Source organism: Myodes glareolus, chromosome X (assembly GCF_982192425.1).
Source record: "Myodes glareolus chromosome X, mMyoGla1.1, whole genome shotgun sequence".
Lineage (NCBI taxonomy): Eukaryota > Metazoa > Chordata > Mammalia > Rodentia > Cricetidae > Myodes > Myodes glareolus.
The window spans coordinates 13,506,385-13,527,971 of NC_142053.1; positions in this window are offsets into that span (position 1 = coordinate 13,506,385).

A 21,587-nucleotide genomic window follows, 5' to 3' on the forward strand; every position below is an offset into this window, starting at 1 on the left:
GCATCTAGGTTGTTTCTAGGTCTCAACTATTACAAATAATGCTGCTATGAACATAGTTGAATAAATGTCCTTATAGTATGACTGATCATCCTTTGGGTATATGGCCAAGAGTCGTATTGCTGGGTTCTGAGGTAGGTTGATTCTCAATTTTCTGAAAAACTGCCATACTGATTTCCAGAGTGGTCATACAAGTTTGCATTCCAATCAGTAATGGATGAGTGTTTTGGACCTTTGGGAAATACCTGTTCAAAGTAAAGAAGCAGGAGGAACATGTGAATTTCATCTATGAAGCAGAGCCAAATAATAAACTACAAGTACAAACTTTCATTGGGATCCAGTCTGTGATCATGCAAGGATTTTTTTGTACCTAAAATTTCCTTCATTCACAAGACCAAAGTACATTGGTAGTCCTCCATTGACTGTCCCTTACAATAAAAAACTCTTTCCAACCATTGACTAAGGGATATTTCCCAAATTTCTTGGCATACTCTCATCTAATGTGTTTGATTGCACCATTTCTCCAGTTTTATTTAAACATTTTCCTTTAGAAACACACCTCGAAATACAGCTAATTATTTAATTCTTTATTATTCTTTGTAGAGGAGGCACATGTTGACATCTCTCTCTTTGGCCATCTTGAATATTATTTTAGGTGTTTTAATTTTAAACAGTCAATCTTCTCTACATAAATATATCACAACATCCAAACTTTCAGAAACACCATAATATCTGGCTTAGCATCTACTTAATAAAGTTACTATTGTGCAAAACATGTAATAGGAATATTATCATTTAAACTTTAAATTAATTTCAGATTATCTTTCTGATAATACATAATATACATGAAAAGCACATAAAAATGAAAACATTTAGAGTGGATAGATAACTTTAAATTGTAAGTGAAAAGTAATATTAAAATAAAATCATAAAGTGTTTGAGTTCTTTGTACATTCAGAATAATAATTATCTATTGAATTTATAACTGGCAAAGACTCTCTCCTACTCTGTAGAGTTGGTCTCCACTTGACTGATAGTTTACCACACTGCAATGATATTTGAGGTGCCATTTGTCAATTTTTGGCCTCAATTTCTGAGCAAATGGAGTCCTATACAGAAATTCCTCTAATGCACCTATATCTTGTTGGGCATTGCCTATGTTTTCTTCTACCAATTTTTGTTTCATATAGTTTTCTATTTCAGCTGAGTTCTCTCTCTCTCTCTCTCTCTCTCTCTCTCTCTCTCTCTCTCCCTCTCTCTCTCTGCATATGTGTGTGTGGGGGTGGGAGGTGTGCAGAGTGTTACATAAAGGGCTAATTTCATTATTTTAAATATCTACCTTCATGTTTTCCATCACCGTTTGCTGAAGATGCTGTATTTTCTCCATTGTGTACTTTTGACATCTTTCTCAAAAACATCAGTGTATTTTATTTTAGTTTCATTCACTTTCCTGAAAATTTCATGGCTTCATTTTCCTTCATGGATAAATAGAATTCCATTGTCGATGTGTACATTTTTCATTACCTATTCATTATTGTATGGATGCTTAGGCTGATTTCTTTTCCTTGATATTGTGAATATGGAAAAATGTACATGACAAACAATTATCTATATAAAAGTAAAGTTATAATTGAAAGCTGTAGCTTGGTTACTGTCATTTTGTTCGATAACTGATGTTTGTGTCCTTAGCTCAAATTTGAATTTTAGTTATTATTACAAGAACAAGGAAAGAGATATTTTGATTGAGGGAGCCATTATGGGGCTAGTAAGAAACCTAACACTAGAGATATTCCCAGGAATGAAAAGAATGACCCCAGCTAAGACCCTATACAATAGTGGAGAGGGTGCTTGGACTAGCCTTCCCCTATAGTCAGATTGATGACCATCTCAAATATCATCATAAAACCTACATCCAGCAACTGCTGGAAGCAGATACAAAGAACCACAGCAAGGCATTGGGCTGAGCTCCCAAAGTCCAGTTGAAGAGTGGGTTTAGTAAGAATATGAGCAAAGAGGTCAAGATCATGATGAGGATACCCACTGAAACAGCTTACTTGAGCTAATGGAAGCTCACCAACTCTGGTCTTACAACAAGGGAAACAGCATAGGACCAAACTAGGGCTTTGGAATGTGGGTGACAGTTGTATTGCTGGGGCAGATTCTGGGGCCACTGGCTGTGAGACCAGGATTTGTCCATACTGCTTGTTCTGGTTTTTTGGATCCCAGTTTCTCTGGAGTAATACCTTGCTCAGCCTAAATATAGTGGGGACAGCCTTGGTCCTGCCTCAAACAATGTGCTAGACTTTGTTAAGTCCCTATGGAAAGCTTTACCCTCTGCACGGACACCTTTTTAGTTCGTGGAGTATTACTTTATGATCAGGTTACTCTGTTCTCTAGTTGATCACTGATTTGAGATCTAAAAGTATCCTGAAGGAAATTCCCAAAAGTATCATACAATTTTTATTCATGCAATCCGTACTGGCACATGCAAATTTATTCTTTTCTTTCTTTAAAATTAAACTTCTGAGCTGTGATGAAGATTAGAAGTTTTGAAATTATGGAGCTGTTGTTAAAGCAATCTGTGTTTATTTCAGTAACACATACAGAGCTATCAGGTAACACATACAAGTTAGAGAATAGTGGGCCAAATGGGAAAGTTAGAAAATAATAAAACGTTCAAATTGCTGGAAGATATTCAATCATACTGTGAAGCCCGATTTTGTACTTGATTAATTAAATAAAATTAACCTTTGGTCAGGAAGCTGAGTTAGCAACTAGTTAACACAAAATAATCATAGAGCATCAGAGGACATCTGGAAGAGATAGAGAGATACACCAGACGTAGCAGGGAGGGGTTTTGCATGGCATAGCTTTTCCTGGTTTGGCGAAGCAGAAGCAAGGGTCTTTCAGAGACACTAGCAAGGAAAGGAAATTAGGTAGTTATGACTCATTCTCTCTGAACTTGAAGCCCCCCCCCCAGTCTTTGAATCTAGAGATTTAGTTAAGGCTACCTTTTGTGGCAGGGACAGAGTCAATGCCTTCGGAAACATATATCCCTCCTGGATGAGGTCTGAGCTACCAGGCTGCTACTAGAGAAGCAGGTAGGTAACAACAGAGTTACAATTGCTGGCTGAAGTAACAATAGATTAAGGTGCAGCCATTGTGCGGAAGAAAAAAGAATCAAAATTTTTTTGTATGTCTTTCTATGGCAACTTTTTTTTCATTAATTTTAAATAGCGAAGTTAAGACCTGCTAATGTTCAAAGTTTAAATAACAGGTATAATAAGGGTCATGCTTCTATTCGCTTGCAACGTATGGTTTACAAATTTATTCTACTTTCAAACATCACTTACTTTGAAAGCAGCAAGCAAATTACCAGTTCTTTGCATTCCAGAGTTCAGACACAAAAGGATTTGTGGAATGGCAAGGATGTCGTGGGCTACAGCCCTTGTGAACTTGACTACTGAGTTCAGGCATCTAATGAATGGAACATGAAGTTTGCATCCAGTACTTAGAATAGTGTAATAGGACTCAGAATATATATCAGCTTGTAAGTTTCATCTTCATTATGCATGATAAGCAAAGTTTTGCCTATTTTATATAAGACAACTAAAATACAGTGATTACTAATATTTGACAAGATACATAGTGTGCACTTTCTATTCCTGCAATTTTACAACCGTAAGTCACAAGGAATTGAGTCCTCACAAGGAACTCATAAAACACTATAAGCTGTAGTTTCCGTAGCAAATTGTCACCAAACAAAAGTCTATAGAAAAAAATACCAATTTATTCTCTTATAGTTTTCAAAGTCCTCATGAGTCTAAAATAGAAGACACAGGATTAAAAAAGCAACATCAAGAACTTTCCTGAAGGCTTTAGGGGATAATGTTTCCTTTGCCCTTTCTAGATTTTAAAGACCTCTTACACTTTTAGTATGTGGATCTCATGATCCATTGTCAAAACCAGCAATGGTGAGTTGATTCCTTCTCATGAGGCCATTTCTCTAATTCTCTGCATAACCAAATCAGAAAAGATAGCTTACCTTCAAGGAATTGTAAAAACCAAACAGATATTTCAGTATAATATTCTTATTGCTTAATTCCTTTTACTAAATCACTATTTCCAGTGTCATTTCTGCTATATAGAATTTTATATTCATAGTCTTTAGAGATTAGGGAGTCGGTATATGGTAAAAATATTAATTTGTCCATTGTAAAGTATTTCACAAATGAAAATTTGTGCTTGCAGTGGTTTTTCTAACTAATCCAAAATAGTAAATGCCTAAGATGCTGTTTTAATATGGTGGGGTTCCTACACATAGTATGATATTAACCAGATGAAAGTATTAGAGATATGATGAAAGAACCATAAACTTTGGTGATCACTCTTATTCTTTACTGGCTCTCATTTCACTTAAATACCATCAAGAATCATTCTAATTTCCCATAGACTTCTTTGTACCTCACCATTACAGAACAAAAAATTCAATTCTAGCATTACCTCAAGGATGTATGTAAGTTCAGTGTCAATCCTTTTATTGTCTTGTTTTGTTTTTATAAAATGGTATCTCTGTGTAACCATGGATTTCCTGGTAGACACTCTGTAGACCAGAGAGGCCTTGAAATCACTACCTTCAAAGTGCTGGGAGCAGCGGTGGCCCATGCCTTTAGGATGATTTTAATCCTGAGATGATCTAGAATGTTACAAAGACCTGTCTAAAGTCTTCAAAATACAATTCCAATTCCACAAACAACTAAAACACACACATACACAAAGAGAGAGAGGGGACTCTAGTTCAGAGATCCCAAAAGTACTTAGATAACATTTTTAGCTTTCCTGGTCTTAAACATCATCTTTAGCTTCCTTTTTTTTATCTTTAGCTTCTTGTTAGATTCATGAAACAGATAACAGAATTCTGGAAAATACTTACCTAATGCAATATTAAAAATATGCATTATTCTTCACATGTATCTTTCTATTTAGTATTCATTGGGGTCCTTTTGCCAACCAAAATGTAAACTCTTGGGTGTCTTCTGCATAAAAGCTGCAATTAGAATATTTATGCTTTTTAGAGCAATAAAGGATTAACTGAGCATCCATATCTGAAAAACAATATTTGCATAATGAAGACTTGTCTTTCAGTCCCTGGACAGCTTTCTTTGTATCTTGACAGTTGTATTCCCTGGGGTCAGTCATCATAATAAATTTAAAGTGACTTTTACAAGAACTCAATTAAGAACAAATTCAGAAGAAGTTAGTTCACATGTAATTCATGTATTTACTTGGCTACATGAATAGCATAACAATGACTAGTGATGTGTAACTTCAAACTACATACTTGTTAGCTGCTCAAATAGCTGAACAAATGAAAGCAGAAATTAATCATCAACTATTTATCTGGAGAATGCACTCTGAGTCTCCTTTATTTCTTTATGGCAGGGATTATTTGTACAGATTCATAGCTGCAAAAAAGTACAATAATATAACTGAATACCAATGTATAGAAACAGTATATGTCTACTTGGCTCTGAGAACTGGATAGGAAAATATAAAACTGTAATGTATTTGCTATAGACTATCACCTTTAAAAAAGCAATTTTAAAATAAGCATCTTATAAAATTCTTATTTTCTCATTGGTTCTTAATATAGCATCTATAAATTACTTATTTAGAAAAGAACTAATGGATAAACTTTCAAGGGTTTTTAATTCTTTTTCAGTGACAAAGAAGATAAGTTCTTTTTCTATACCTACCTTTGGCATGTTTACAGAATTGAAAATACTGCTCTTAGAAACATCCCCTGTAATTGATGATCCCATTTACAACTTCTGTAAGAAAACAGATGAACATATGTAAAATAGTTAATGTTGATGCCTTTATTATCATAAATAGAAGAGATTGAGGTAATTCATTAGCTAAGTGATTGGCAAAAATCAAGTGTTTAGACCTTAGTTAATTACAGTTTTTCTTAACTTCTCAAAAAGACCTCTCTGAATAATCTAATACTCCTCATACCTTGAAACATCCCTTTTACAAAAATATTAACTCTTAAATAATTATGATTTGCATCTAATCACACATTTTTAAATCTAATTAGCTACAAAAAAGAAGGATAACTGTGTGGAACATAGCTGTTATACAACATTTCCTTTTGAACATAAAAACAGAACTATCAAGAGGATTTCCCTCATATTAATAGTGCACTAATTCTGCTTTTTATCTTACTATGCTGATGAAAACAATTGCAGATAGAAAAGTTAAGATGAAAGTTTCTGAATCCCTGAAAAATTAATTCATAAATGACCAGTTGTAATATCAGAAGTGCTGTTGTGTACTGCTTTGCCTCCTAACGTAAAACAAAGGGAAATTCAGTAAATTAAAATGTGCCCTGCATAAATATGTGTATTCTAGTTGTTCCAAAATGAAATTCCCAGTCATATTGATGTAGGTTGAAAATTCTCTTTATGTTTTATGAACTTATAGTCATGAAGATTTTAAATTCACAATTAGTATGTGAAATAGGTTGCTTGCTAAAAATAACTACAGCATTGTAACTTATACTCTTCCATTTTAAGAAGTATTTAGGCCTGAATCTTCTCACGTTTTGAAAATATTGATGACTTGAAGACAGGGATTTTCTTTCCCTCTCCATATATGATGACATCTTCCCTTGTGTTTGCTTTATTTTTAACTCAGAACTGAGCAAAACATTTCATTTGAAAAGAAATTTGTCTTTTTCTCCATAATTCAACAAGGGAGACAATGCCTCAACTAGAAATTTTTTTGCCAGCAAGTGAAACATCATATGCCAGGGAAGGGTTACACAGAAAAGTAGAATTGATGGCTGCCTAACTAGAGTCTTCTAACCTAGTGACTAATGTTCATGGTAAGGAAATGCATTTTGCATGGCATCGGAGGAGAAAACTAAATATCAACTCAATATTAACCCTGTGATCTACAATAGTGACTTGCTTATAAGATATGCTGGCGTAATTATGGCACAGATATTATAATAGTAACCAAGCATTATTTTATTGTGGGAGTACCCTCTGTGTGCTGTGATTACCATTAATGAATAAAGAAACTGCTTTGGACCTATATCAAAGCAAAAATTAGGTTTGCAGGCAATGAAAGCTAGGCTGAATTCTGAGGGGAGGAAGGCAAAGTTAAGAGACGCCGTGGAGTCACAGCCAGAGATAGACGTGCTGAAACTTTGCTAGTAGGCCATGACTTCGTGATGATATACAGATTAATAGAAATGGGCTAAATAAATATGTAAGAGTTAGCCAGTAAGAAGATAGAGCTAATGGGCCAAGCAGTGATTTAATTAATACAGTTTCTGTTTGATTATCTCAGGTCTAAGCTAGCCAAGGCTGAGCAACCAGGAACCACTAAGCAGCCTCTCTCCTGCAACAGAGAGAGCTATTGTTGGTATAGCAAGAAATCTGGCACTAGTGAAATTCCCAGGAATCCATAAGAATGACTCCAGCTAAAATATTAAGCAGTGGTGGAGAGAGTCCCTGAACTGGCCTTTCTCTATAATCAGACTGATGGATGTCTACCTTACTCTTATAGAAACTTCATCTAATAATGTATGGAAGAAGATGCAGAGATCCACAATTAGCACTGAACTGAGCACTTAGAGTCTAGTCAAAGAGAGGGAGGAGCAATGATATGAGAAAAGAGGTCAAGACCCAGAATAGAGATACCCATAGAAACAGGTGACCTGAGCTAGTGGATGCTCACTGACTCTGGACTGACAGTGGGGGAATCTACATAGGCCTAAACTAGACCCTCTGAATGTAGGTGACAGTTGAATGGCTGGAGAAGTCTGTGGGGCCACTGGCAGACTTCCCTTGTGATTGAACTGTCTATTTGGAGCCCATTCTCTTTGGAGGGATATCTTTCTCAGTCTAAATATAGAAGGGAGGACCTTGGTCCTGCCTCAAAGTGGTGTGTGTGACTTTGTTGACTCACAATGGGAAATCTTACCCTCTCTGAGGAGTGGATGGAGATTGGGTGGATGGAAGGTGACTGGAGTGAAAGGAAGGGAGGGAGAGGGAACTGGGATTTGTATATAAAACGAGAAAAGATTGCTTTAAAAAATAAATAACAGAAATAAAGAACCAAACCTACCAATATCTTGACTTCAGAACTGTAGTCTAAAAATTTGAAACAATGCCTTGCATCTTGTTGTACGTCACCCAATATAGTAGGTTCTGATGACTTCCTTACAGAATTATATACTAAGTATAAGAAAATGTCTAATTAAATACATGTGCACACAAGTTTTTACATTATATAGCTCATAGGCTATATGATGTAGCCAAACATTCAGCATAAGGTAAAATTCGAGCCTTTATAGTTGAGAACTATGTGAACTCAGTAATGCTTACACAGGTTAGTTTACCATTGTGGTGCAAAATCTTTGTAGTGAGGAGCTGCGGGCAGGCCTGCTTTTCATCCTGCCCGGCTCCCGCACAGCTAGCTTAGTCCCAGAAATAACAACACACAAATTGTATTCATTTAAGCACTGCCTGGTCCATTATCTCTAGAGAGTTAGTTACTAACTCTCATATCTTGATATTAACCCATTTCTAATAATCTGTAGCACCACGAGGTGGTGGCTTACCGGAAAAGATTCAGCATGTCTGACCTGGTGGCTGGCTCCATGGCTTCTGGCTCATAGCCCTCTTCCCAGCATTTTGTTCTGTTTACTCCGCCTACCTAATTTTCTGTCCTATCAAGGGGCCAAGGCAGTCTCTTTATTGACCAATGAAAATAGCACAATAGACAGATAACCCTCCTCCATCATTTCCCCTTTTTCTGTTTAAAAAAAAGGAAAGGCTTTCATTTTAACATAGTAAAATTACACATAACAAAACAGTTATCAAACAAGAATTACAGTCACAACATTTATAACTATATCTTTATCATAATAATGGAAAACTATAACTACGACTATCCATTCTTTAACTCCATCAAAGACTCCAGAAGGATATATTACCTAAGTAAGCATGAAGTAAGCAACTTCCAAAACTCTAGAAATGACAGAGACATCTCGCTGCCTGGACAGTCACCCAAATTTCCTCTGTATTGTTGGGGCACCCATCTTCGGCCTTCAGGCCCATAGTATCCAGAGACATTTCCATGAAGCAGGAAATTTCAAAGGCAATTCAGTCACTATCTGCTGTGTCCTGCAGAATGTCTCGCAGACTCTTTTATGAATCAAGAACCTTGAAAGATCATCTCACCTTTAGGCAAGTTCAGCAGTCCTCTCTCTGCGGGTTCTCTGTGTCCAGTTTATATAACAGTCCAGGCAAGAGCAGTTTCTTGCCCAAATGGCTAACCAACTCCATAAGGAGCCTCTTCGATGCCCTTCTTCCTCTTGAAGTAAATTGGTGCTGCCAGGAGCAGACATGTCTCATTGTCCTAAGTTATTAAAACATTAAATGCTATGTTCTGTAGTCTTTGAAAGATATGAAGAATGTCTCTCTGAAATATATCTATGCACATCTACAAAATCAAACTAACATTACTACAAGCTTGACTATTATCGATGATTATCCATTAGCAACCTATATTTTTAATTATACATTGCATTTTTAAATGAACTATACAATCACAATACATCAATCAAGATCAGAAATATATATACATATAACAAAATTGACCTTAAAATCCATACCAATGAAATTATTCATATCTATATCATATCCCCCTTTAATTGTAAAAGAACATTTATAAACAATATTTGGGAATATGGACGTAGTTAATTCTCTCCAAACTTCTTCCTGCTGTATAGGGGCACAGTTAATCAGGTCTTTCATGGTATAACCTGTCTGCCAGGTTCATCTCAGTTGGCAGTTGAGTGAAGAAATTTTTTGAGGGTGTTCACAGCAACCTTTCAGGAGGGCATGGTCTATCATACCATATTGGGATAGAAGCAATTCACAGGGTCTCATCCTCTGTGAAAAAAAAAGAAGAACCTCCTTTCCAAAGTATCATATTCTTAGACCCAAATTCTGAAGTCAAGGTATTTTCAACATATCTATCTTGGATTAGTTCAGCAGCATTTATAAACAAATATCTTTTAGCAGCTGTTGCTCCTTCCTCAGCATTCAAACAATTCAAAGAGAGCATAATAGCATACAGTATCAAGATTCTCTGTGTATTTTCCATCTTTATGCAGCTTTATTTTTAACCTCTATTTCTTTTATTTTTACTTTTACTTTTTGACACAGGTTCTCTATATATCTTTGTCCTGGAATAACTCTGTAGACCAGGCTGTCCTTGAACTCACAGAGATCTGTCTGTCTCTGTTCCCCAGTGCTGGGATTAAAGGCATGTGCTACCACACCTTGAACTCAGAGATCCTTCTGTCTCTACCTCCCAGGCATTGGGATTAAAGGCGTGTGCTACCACACCTTGAAGTCACAGAGGTCAATCTACCTCTACCCCTTGAAGTCACAGAGGTCAATATGCCTCTACCTTCTGGGCATTGGGATTAAAGGTGTGTACCACCACACATAACTACTCTCTTTTGACTTTAAGAACTTTAACTTTTATCCTGCATTTATTTGTAACACACTATAAACCACTTAGAGGTTTTTTTTGTCTTTGAATCTCTCTTTACTGTATATCTCTCCTTTTTTCTGACCACATGAGCCTAAAACCGTGGCTTTGACGGCTGGATCTAGGCCATTTCTTAGCTTTTCAGCCTCATGGTAGAGGTACTGCTGAAGCCATTTTTATTGCCACAACTCTGTGGCATTTCAAGGTCCCTGCTAGCAAGCAAGCTGCAGCATTCTGTTCACAGACCACACTCAGTCGGACTGCCTGCCTGAAACAGTCAGAGATTGCCCTGGCAGGGCAGCCCAGAAAGATGGCATTTTAAAACAGCGCAGCTTTTTTTTCCTGCTACGGCTGAAAACCGAAAAGCATGCATTCAGTTTTTCATCAATACCATTTAAGTGTTTCGCGGCAGGACCTCTTAATGAGCTACAAAGTTTTGCAGCTAAAGCTGAGTCAGGAAGCCTCCCTTAGACGAGAGCACTTGCTTGCTCTAGCAAACAGAGCAGACCTGAGAAATTGCTGCTACCAACAAAACATGCTTTACTCTATTCGTTCCCAAGCTTTCTCAAGCTTTCTGTGGATTCAGTTATCCACGTTGGCGCCAACTGTAGTGAGGAGCTGCGGGCAGGCCTGCTTTTCATCCTGCCCGGCTCCCGCACAGCTAGCTTAGTCCCAGAAATAACAACACACAAATTGTATTCATTTAAGCACTGCCTGGTCCATTATCTCTAGAGAGTTAGTTACTAACTCTCATATCTTGATATTAACCCATTTCTAATAATCTGTAGCACCACGAGGTGCTACATAACCTAACTAATTGGAATGACTGCACTATAATAAAACTATTTATGTCTACTGGAATTTTAATTTTATATAGTTTAACCTATGAATAATAGTAATTTCAGATTTTTTATTCAACCAATTATGGATGTAAAATTCAGTTTATATATTATTCTCTTCTTTCTTTATTAATTTTTATTTGTCAGTCCTAGGATAAAACTGAATTTACCAGACATGCTTGGCTTGTGCTCCACCACATTTCCCTAACTCTGTAAAAGTCATTATAATTGCCTATCAGATTAGGCCTATGGGTCAGTTTTCTGTTCCAATAGAACAGATAGTTCTAATACTATCTATTAAGCAGATTCTCAGATAGGTACAGCATTTGTTTTTCAAGAAAACTTCAGTTTTTAATAAGGATTTTCCTGGGGAAATTCATATAGTTAAAAGTATGCTTTTTCTATTATTTTGGAGATTATAATATGATTTAAACATTTTTCTATTTGCTTTCTTATCTCTAAATCAGTTCATATACTCTTCCCTACTCTCCTTCAAATTCTTGTCCTCTTTTCAACTAGTTGTTTTAAAATATATATGTGTATATACGTATATTCCCAAAGATAACATTCTCTGTCTATTTAATGTTACTTTTATGTTTTTATCTAATGTATTGTTTACTTCCAAAAACTTGCTTTCTAACCTTGGAAAATATATGCAGTTGTTGTTTCAATAAAGAACGTTAAGAAAAAGTCACTCTTAGCAAGTCCGTCAAGTGATTTCTGCAGTTTCATACAACTTTACACTTTGGAGTCCTGGAATTTGATTGTCCCTATCTTGAAATAATTGAATTTGAACAGGCCTTATATTTTCATTTTCACTGTACCATACAGTTATTTTAGATAAGTCTGTCCCCCCAGCACTGTCTAGGGATTGAAAAATAATAGGTGTTATTAATCATTATCTGTTGTAGCTTGTCTTAAATGAAAATTAATGAAAAACGAATTGCTCTTTTTGGTTTAAAAGCAACCATGGCTTTACCTGAGGAATTTAATAATATACTGTCATGAAACAAACACATTTACCACTGGAAAACAGGCAAATGAAGGAAATGGCATGGGAAATAAACACAATATGAACTAAATCTGTCTTGTACAAATTAGTGGCCAAAAACATAAAGTACTCCAGTGATAGCAAGTTGATGAGGAGGACCTAACTATTATCTTACAAGTTAGTTGTATAAAATATCCTTAAAAATGAGGCAGGGGGTGAGATTTTCAGTGCAAAATATTAAATAAATCTTGGTAGTTTGGTCTTGCAACAGTCTTTATTTTAAAGAGTGACATCAAAACATTTGTAGAAGAACTTGTTTACATAGAAATTCAAAGAAAAATAACTTGTAGTAGCTGCCGAGCAATGAAAATCTTACCCTGGAACTGAAATCTGTAACTCCAATGATCTCTTGCCAACACAATGAAGAGTATGACTTACTATTGGTTTCATTTTACACTAATGGTATGTGACTGAATTAGAAAACTCAGAGATTCAAACTACATGCTCTCCAATTTTGTATGTCACTCTCAAAAACTTGTAGTTGAGGTGGGTGGTGGTGGGGTATGCTTTTACTCCCAGCAGTCAGGAGGCAGTGATAGGCAGATCTCTGAGTTTAAAGCCAGCCTGGTCTACTGAGCTAGTTTCAGGACAGGCACCAAAGCAAAGCTACATAGAAAGTTTGTATCAAAAAAAAAGAAAAAAAGAAAGAAAGAAAAGAAAAGAATACATGGTTATGTAATTTCATGCAATATGAGACTTGAAAAGAAACCATACAATTTTCCATTACGTATGGTAAAACACACTGGTTAAAAACAAAAGGAAATTCTATTTGATAAAATATCTTTTCAGGGTATGTGCCTAATTACATATAAAATATTTTGCCTGAACAGTGACATGATACTCAGCAGGTAAAGATGTTTGCTATTCAGCCGGATGCCCTCAGCACGAACTTGTGACCTGCATGGTGGAAGTAGGGGACCAGTTCCTGAAGCTGCTTTCTGTCCTTCACACAGAGAGCAAGGAAAATATATACCACCTAATGCAAGCAATAAATAAATGCAAAAATTTAAAAATATATAAAATATCTGGTTAAGGAGTTTTGGAGTACAAAAGAGTTCTACAATAGCCTGCAATGGAGAATAACGAAGGTTTATTTATCTGCGGATAAACTCACAGAAAGAGTAGCGATCTGCAGTTCTCTGCATATGCTGGAAACCAGAACTGAATCCAGCAGCCAAGAGTCCTGCACATACTTTTCATTTGTATTTATAATACACAAGACCACACCTAAAGTGGGCTGGTATCTTAAAGGCTATTGATTGAAAGAATTACCACAGTACCGACTTATTTAGATATTGTCTAAATAAGAGAGTTCTAAACATAATAAAAAAACTCCCACAGTTGTTCAGCCCCAAAGAAAATCACACAGAGATCTCCATATGTTATAAAACTGATTGGCCCATGAGCTCAGGCTTCTTATTAGTTCTTGTAATTTATATGAATCTATTATTCTGATCTATTTTAGCCATATGGCTTGGTACCTTTTTCAGCTGGCAGGACACATCCTGCTTCCTCAATGATCTGTGTAGGACTGGGAGAAATCAGCTTCCTCCTTCCCAGAATTCTCCTGTTCTCATTGCATCACCTCTACTTCCTGCTTGGTTTTCCCGCCTATGCTTCTTGCCTGGCCAATCAGCGTTTATTTAAAATATGATTGACAGAATACTGACAATTCTCCTGTACCACATAGGTACACAAATATTGTAAACAGAAATAGGAGCATATTCAATAAAACAAAAATAATTAGAATTTGGATCACTACACAAAAATCTATACCAATGTTAATTGTCTACAAATAATAGTTCACAAGTAATAATCTACCCTGCCTATTATCATATCACATTCATTTGCCCCATTTCTTTCTCAAACAGATTCCTGAGATTACTTTATTTTCACCCTCTACCCTATAGCTCTTATTATAGATGTCAGTAGTCCCGAGGATAAACTTTGTTGGGAGAGGGAATGTTGTCTTATAGAATTATTTCCAGCTGTCATGGAGGCCATGCTATTTCTATGAGTTCCTGTCAAATCTAAAATGATGGGTAAGTTTCAAGATTATTGTCTGATATAACTGTAAATAGTTTTTGAGAAGTCAGCAGGGATTTTCTGAAGTTCCTATTTGAAGTTCTGGCAAGAGCAATTCAAGAAGGTACACCATCTCGAGCAGTTTGAAAGCCAAAACTGATCTTAAAGTGGTGCTATCAGCATAATGACATCACAGTTGTCCCTAAATCTTATCTTTCTTTTGTACCCTACCAGGTGACTCCTGATACGAGATAGAAATTCTGATTTCTTCTTTTAACAGCATTCTTGGATTTGGAAAAGATAGCCCCAGTCTAATTCTAAAGCCAAGTTTAATTTTTAAGTGATTCATGACTATCATTCTACTGAGAAGTAAAGAGATATATATGTTTAGGTAATGAAAGTTTACCCTGCAGAGGATATGAGTACCACAAGTTAGATTTCTTTTTGCTTGGTGATTCTTTCTTAATTGCTATGTCTTCTTCTTTAAGCATCTTGATATCCAAGGTTGCTGCAGGAGCTCCTTCTGCAAACAAAACAAAAGTAATATAAGTAATAATATACTGAGTATTATAGACTCCACCAGAAGGAAGAATTTTTATACTGGACAAATTAGGAAGACAGTTTCTCACCCTTGGAAAATTTTGTTTGAAATGTCTAATTCTTTTCCTTGTGATATGTCACAATACACTTTCTAGTATATCAGAGAACAATGCAAGTTTTCAAAGCAATGCCACATTATTTAAAAAATTAAAGCTCTCTAAAACAAAGATGTCTTTCATAAAAATTCTGAAAACCTGTTGCTTTCCTTGAATTAACTATTTTACTGAACAATACAGAATTGGTAAGTGAGCATTTGAATTTCATATCCTCAAGTATCTGACAACTAAGTTATAAAAGAAGAAGAAAAGCAACAATAATTATGTGACATGTAGAGGTCTAAAAATGTGAGCCTATTCTACCTGATACGAAGGTCAGAGAGTTTGTGATGATTCAAAGCTGTTGACAATGACTGTGGCTACACACCATGATCTAGGGTGTGGTTACTTGGTGTTTTGGACATTTAGGTGGCCCATGGAGGCAGAACCATTCCACCCTGACCAAAGGACAGAGAATTCAAACATACTTTTTCTCCTTCTTTTGAATTAGGAGGTTTGACCTAGAGAGAGGTTGCCTTCATGATACTTGGTATAGGGTGTATTTACTGCTTAAACAACAGAATGCTTTTCTCATGAATTAATGGCTTGATTTATAAAGTATTGAAACAAATAACTGTTCTAGGTGTCCTTTTGTATCATGTTAAAGCAGACTTTAACATGAAAAATTATACAGGGGTAGAATCAGGTACTCAGAACTCAGGACTCATGTACTCAAAACTCAGGACTCAGAACTCAAAACTCAAAACTCAAGAAAAATTCAGCATTCAGTAGTTACTAAGTTGCCCTCCTAGTACTCTATTATGTTTCTGTGATTCCTTCACAGTTCCTCTCTTATTCCATAACTCCTTTCTTAACATCCCAAATTTGGGTCCTCTTTTTTAATTCTTCAAACCCAATTAGTGTTCCAAATACTTTGGGATATGTGTTCTTTTGCTCAACTGTGGTCAGCTTACTAGGGGCTATACCATTGAAGACAACTAACACTCCTTATTGCAGCAATAAATTACTCCTTGGATGGTGTCAGACTTTGAACAATTTTCCTTTCTTTCCTTGGAATTGGACTAGCTTGAGTTTGTACAGATCTTGTGCATGCTTTCATACTCATTTTGAGTTCATATATGCAGCTACTCTATTGTGTCCAGAAGACACTTTTTTCTTTGTCAAGCAGTGGTTCTGGTTTTCACACTCTTTCTGGCATTTTTTTTCTATAATGATCCTTGAGTCTTGGGTGGAGGAGTATGATATAAGTATTCCACTTAGTGTTGCATATTCCATAGACTCTTAGTCTCTGCTTTTTGGACAGTTGTGCGTTTCTGAGATAATTGCATCTACTTCAAATAGAAGATTCCCTGTTTATATTAGTATAATTATAATTCATCAAGAATCAATATAATACTATGCACATTTAACAAAATAATAATAGTGGGTTCTCCCCTAGGCTAGTCATAGGTTCTCAGCCAAAAATGGGTTTCATCTTAAGTAGGACTTAAATCTAACCTGCAAGTTGTTAGTTACTCCCATGATGTTTATTAGACTATGACACCAGTGAGCATATTTTCAAATTTCAAATTTCTCTACCAGATATTGGGACACATTTTAGATATATAATGTCTGTATTCTAGACCATGTCTTCCACATAAATTACAAATATAAAGGTTGAAAAGAATCATAAATTAAGATTTAATGATGATCTTATACACTGTCTTATTTTGAATAAAAGTAAAATCTTAAAACAAAAATATCATAAACTTTTATGATATCATAATATTTTAAATTCATTGGTTAATTCTTACTAGAAACAATTGACCCTCTTCTGCTGTTCATTTGTCTTTTATTAGTTAAATAAATGTTGTAATAACAGTGAGCTGATTTGAAATGGCAATTAAAATATAAAGTATAGAAATAATAAATTGACTTACAAACTTTATTTTAATAGTATCCAAGAAAAGAAACAAAAAGTATAAATTCCTTATTTCTCTAAGCTAAAACTAAAGTGATATCATGTGTGACTACTACAGAAAGTATATAATTTTACTGGTGGGCATAGAGGGTTTAGACACCATTTATTAAAAAATTCAATAATACATCTAGAATTGTACAAAGACTTAGTTAGTGAATAAATGCTGATCCAGGAAATTTGGCTCAAAAAAAGTAATTTAATTTGATGAGCACGTGTATTCCAAGGCAAAGGTATTCAGCTAATAGCAATTTGATCCCCAGGAGATATTTGACAATATCTGGGAATGTTTTTTGTCTGCCAGAAAAGTGGGGGTGCTACTGAAAGAGGCAAGAGATATTGCTATATGTCCTCCAATGAACACTGCAGCAAGTACCAAGTTATTCTAATAATGAGAATCATATAAACCTAGGTAAATTTTAACCATTGAGTATCTTATGTAATTTAAAAATTCAATGTCCTTCCTTGCATAAAAATGGATGCGTATCAATGTACCTGTCCTACTTAATGTACTATTATGTTAATATTTAAAATGCTAGGATGTTTGAAGTATAAAACTGGAAATGAAAACTAGCAATTATTGAGGTATATAAATGAGTTGAATCTGAGTGAGCAACAAGTTAGAACCAGAAGCTGCTCTCACATTATAGATTTGCAGAGAAAAATTTATAGACTTGTCCAAAGGAGAAATATACATCATGTGCAGTCAGAACAAATGCATCTTCTTGACTCTCTTTCTTCATTCTAATATGTCGGTCAGGAAAAAAAAGAACTGATCAAAATGAAGAGAAATGCATCAAATAGAGGCAAACACTATAAAACACTTTATGGATTTTGTTGGCATAAAATTTATTCCCTTGAATTACAAATTCAAAGAAGCTCTCATCATTCAGTCTGTTCAAAGAACTAATTAGCAATAACTCATCTTCAGCAGAATTTAGGACATTCAATTTCTTGTCACCTGATACTGATGGTTTAGATAATACTAGATCAGAGAATGAGAAAAATGATACATAATCTGGAGTAAGGTTTATACAATACTGCAAAGAATTAAGAAAATATATTATGCAACAAAAGTATTTTATGTAGTAAAATTATTTAAGCTAGTGAGTGCCATTTGTGCATATTTGCATGTGTGTGTGTGTACCAAAAGTGTGGTAGTCTTTTATCCTTAAATTAAGCAAAGACATTAAATAAGTAGAAGGGCTGTGGGTAGTTCCTAAAAGTAGAAAAGTTAACACATGCTCTCATAGAGTCTGAAGAATGTATATACCCTTCCAGGTCCCATTTTAACTCATTAGACTTGTGTTGGAGAAGACTGCTTGTTCATTTCCCAGCTACCCAGATCTGAAGAAATCACAGAAACTGTATTAATTAAAACACTGCTTGACCAATCACTTAGGCATATTGCTAACTAGCTCTTATATCTTAAATTAACCCATCTCTATTAATCTGTGCATAACCATGATGTTGTGACTTACTGTGGTTCCAGGAAACATATGTCTCCTCCAGAATCTACATAGCTTCTCAACGCCTTCTTTCTCCCAGCATTCAGTTTAGTTTTCCCATCTATCTTTACTCTGCCTTATCATAGAACAAAGCTTCTTCTTTATTTATTATCCAATAAAAGCAACTCACATACAGAAGGACTTCCCACACTGGACTTGTGTTTTATTTCTGATCGCCAGACCTTTGAGGAAACTAGCCTCTGCTTTATAAGGTAGTAAGTTTCTATCTGTTGCTCTAGACATAATGGGGGAAGATAATAGAGTTAAGATTTATACTGTGTGTGTTTATTCATGAGTGTGGTGGTTAATGTTATCAACTTAAGAGAAACATAGAATTACCAGGAACATGGTTATCTGAACATGAAAGGAGAGATTATCTTTATTGCATTAATTAAGAAGGGAAAACCCATTCATGCTATTTTGTTTCTGGACTATGTAGGTGGAAAAAGAGAGTTGAGTAGTAGCATACATCAATCCCTTTCTGTTTCTTGACTATGGATTTGTGATAATGAGATGCTTCAAATTTTCACTGCCTTCATTTCTCGACCATGATGGACTGTATCTTGAAATATGGGCAAGGATAAACTCTTTCTCCTTTAGCAGTGTATTTCATAACATCAATGGAAAAGAAACCAAGACATTGAGAGAGTATACAGGTAGAGTTTTACCTTTGCTTATTTGTTTTCAATCATGAAAAACAATGCTCTAGAAGCATGTTATCATTGCAAGAAACTTTTCTGGTGACTGTGTATTTGTCTCAGAAACAAACTGTTTTTCTAACTTATATAAAGAATGCAAAATTTGATTAAGAAAATAAGGAAAAATGGTAGATCTCTTTAAAATATATTTATCCTATTGTGTGTAGGTTCACATGTGGTATGTGAGTATGGGCACATGGGAATTATCAGTGTGTGGTCTCAGAAAAACTTGTAAGAATCAGTTCTTTCCTTTGTGGAATGTGGAGATTGAACAAAGGTCACAAGGCCTGGGAGCAGGTTCCTTTATCAACTAAGCAATCTTATGCACCCAAAGGACCCCTTATCAAGAGTAACTTCTCAAGTAGTAAAAGTTAAAGAAATATTTATGTTTTTCAATACATAGTCAAAGGACAGAAGTACAGTGTAGTGAAAACTTTATAGCTAATAGAGTTAGACACATCATGATTTCAAATCCTTGGATCAGTAATTTAAGTGAACAATGGGAGTTTCTATATCAAAATCATTATTTATAACAGAAAGTCCCACCCTTTTTAAATTTTGTTTGTAGTCTAGACATGTTTAATATTTATAACATAAAACATTGTTATTCTAAGCATGAGAAGCTAAAAACAGCATATCTTCCTCATTTGATTTTTGTCATCAGTCACAAAAATCACAGCTATAGTAATATGTCAGAATAACAAAGTGGTGATAGTCTCTGCCCTAAATTGATTCCTACTATAATGAGATACCAAGACCTAAAGAAATTCATGGAGGAAGTGTATACTTGACCATGTTCCAGTCATAGTTCATAACTGAGGGAAGTTTGGGCAAGAACTAAAGACAGGAACCTGAAGGCATAAACTGAAACACAGATCACTGATGGGTATTGCTTATTGGAATGCTCTTGCTGGATTGCTCAATCTGTTTTCCTATAAAACCTGCGAGCACCAGCCCAGGGGTAGCTCTACTCACAATGAGATGGGACTTCCCACATCAATTCTTAATGGAAAAAATGCCCCATAGACTTACCTATTTGCAAACCTGAGGGAGGTATTTTTTTCAGTTGAGGTTTCTTCTTCCCAGATGACCACACTTTCTATCAAAATTATATAAAAAAATCCTAGACAATTACCAAGTTGACTATAAACATATACATCTTTCATTTTTATTTATAAATTTTCTCCAAAATCTCAGGTTAATATTACAGTGTACCTTCAATATCACTTTAAATGTTCCACACCTTAAAACATTTGAACATCTCAAAAGTAGAAAAAAAATTTTAAGAATCTCTTTAAAATTTCAAAGTGTATCCTATATAAAAATGGGCTTCTATAAAAATCAAAAATAGGTTACCTTCTTACTCCATGATGGAAGAACTAGGGCACAGCAATAAAGTGAAGCAAACTTAAGTTTAGAAAGGTAAATAACTCAGGTTCTGACAATTGGAACTCAAGATCTTCTGGGTTTCAAAGTGTTTGCACAGCTCCATATTTTTTATCTTGCCCTCCACAGTACACACAGCTTGTCTCATAGGTCCAGGATTGTTTCATCTCATAACTGCCATTGTCTTTGGTGACCACACCACTATTTCAGAATTCTGGGATCTCCAATGCAATTGTGGCTACACCTTCCCCAGTTGCCTCTCCTGTGCTCTCTGCAGGCATTCTAAGCCTGCTGCTGTTCTCAGTGACCTTTTTAATCCTGCAACTCCCATGCTGTGAAAATCAGTAAAAAATGGGAGACTTTAAAAATTTACCGAGTCCAACTACCAGATTGAGATGCAGCTTTGCCTCCCCAATACCTTGAAATGCAGCTCTGTGTGCTGACCCTGAGGAAGTACTCCCAGAAGATCTCAAATCAGCAATGTCTGTCTTTTGTTAAGTGCAACTCATTTCTCAGACCTACCTAAACTACATCAATTGTCACAGCTAAGTAAAGATTTCACTTCAGTGGATCTAATCTTTTGTAAATCATAGGTGATTCTTCAGCCCTAGCTGACCAGAAATCATGGATTATTAATACAAAATAATCACACAAATGACCCGAATAGAATATTTGAGGGACTCTCAACATTCCATCTGAAATTTTACAAAATATCCTCCTTTTCCTGACTGGCTCTCAGAATTATTTCCCAAGTCCCTAAAGAACAGCTCACAAAGCTCTGAGCATACAGTAGCTTTTCTAAACACTTAAACTATCCTCCCACAAAACAATATTGTCAAGTATTTCACAGTAATGACTCATAAACCTGGTTCCAATATCTATTCTAGTTCAT